Raw genomic sequence first — 1,493 nt, forward strand, 5'->3', positions numbered from 1 at the left:
TATAGAATCTATAGCAATCTATGTTTGATACAAAGGAAACAATGTTTTGACTCTAAACTTTATTTTCGTAATACATGAAACGTCTGCCAAATTTGGCACACGTGTGGTGAACCGAAATGACTGTTATAAAATATATTTGTATTTTTTGGGACAAATTGTTTTAAAAATTGTGAGCGGTAGGGAAGCGGGAGGTAATAGAAATTACCAAAAACGAAAATTTTTGTATACCAACACACGTATAAAGATGAAGATATTACATTTGGAATTCTTAAAATAATTAATATGCTTCTTAGTTAGTGTAGGAAAATACAAAGGATTAAAAATAAACGATGATAGCAGAGCATGGTTTCGATCCACGGACCTCTGGGTTATGGGCCCAGCACGCTTCCACTGCGCCACTCTGCTTATGCTTATCTAGACGAAATTATGCATCTATTCAAAACCATTATTATAAGCGTCATAAACTACATACACACTAAATCTTATTAATAACTAGCGGTCCGCCCCGGCTTCGTCCGTGGTACATGTTTACGTTTTCTCTACATAAGAACCATCCTCGTACTTCCAGGAATATAATAAAAAAAGAATTATTGAAATCGGTTCAGCCGTTCTCGAGTTATGCGCTTACCAACACATTTTGCGATTTATTTTTATATATAAGACTAGCGGTCCGCCCCGGCTTCGCCCGTGGTACATGTTTACGTTTTCTCTATATAAGAACCATCCTCGTACTTCAAGGAATATAATAAAAAAAGAATTATCGAAATCGGTTCAGCCGTTCTCGAGTTATGCGCTTACCAACACATTTTGCGATTCATTTTTATATATAAGAAAGATAATATAGTTAATATTTAAAGTTCGATCCAACTAAACCACAATACAGGGTGAAAAGAATCCTTGCCTATTAGTGTCCGACCGAAACTGGTTTCCAGGCCGAAACCGAAACCGAAACCGAATGTTCGGCCGTGGCTTCAGTTTCGGCCGAAACCGAAACCGAAACCGAAACTCACGTGGTCAAGTATGAAATTTCTAAAAATACTGAACTTTGGGGGATTTTACCTATTATTTTGCCTTAATTAGGGCATAAAATGAAAACACAGTATATTAAATTTGTTGTAATCATTTATTTAATATAAGATAGAAAAATAATATTTTTAAAATATTAATAACTAACGGTCCGCCCCGGCTTCGCCCGTGGTACATATTTCGCAATAAAAGGTAGCCTATGTTCTTTCTCAGGGTCTAAAGATTATCTGTGCCAAATTTAATCAAAATCGGTCCAGTAGTTTATGAGCCTATTCATTACAATCAAACAAACAAACAAACAAAGTTTTCCTCTTTATAATATTAGTGTAGATAACAATTTTATAATAATTATAACGCATGTCATTAAAGAAACGAATCTTAAATGGCGGCGCTTATCATTCCCTCTTGCTTACACACGGCCGTACGGCATGCAAAAAAAATTGGGAAAAGTAAAATCACTAAAATGT

General features: G+C 35.2%; 1 non-coding gene across 1 annotated transcript; it reads right to left on the bottom strand.

The window, feature by feature from the left end:
* Nucleotides 1-333: 333 nt before the first annotated feature.
* TRNAM-CAU (transfer RNA methionine (anticodon CAU)) lies at nt 334-405 on the bottom strand. The gene has a single exon. It is a non-coding gene; the product is annotated as a tRNA-Met (tRNA).
* Between the last annotated feature and the right edge of the window lie 1,088 nt (nt 406-1,493).

Source organism: Colias philodice, chromosome 15 (genome assembly GCF_061535455.1).
Source record: "Colias philodice isolate Cphi_HAF_F1 chromosome 15, ilColPhil1 Martin Lab GWU primary, whole genome shotgun sequence".
NCBI lineage: Eukaryota > Metazoa > Arthropoda > Insecta > Lepidoptera > Pieridae > Colias > Colias philodice.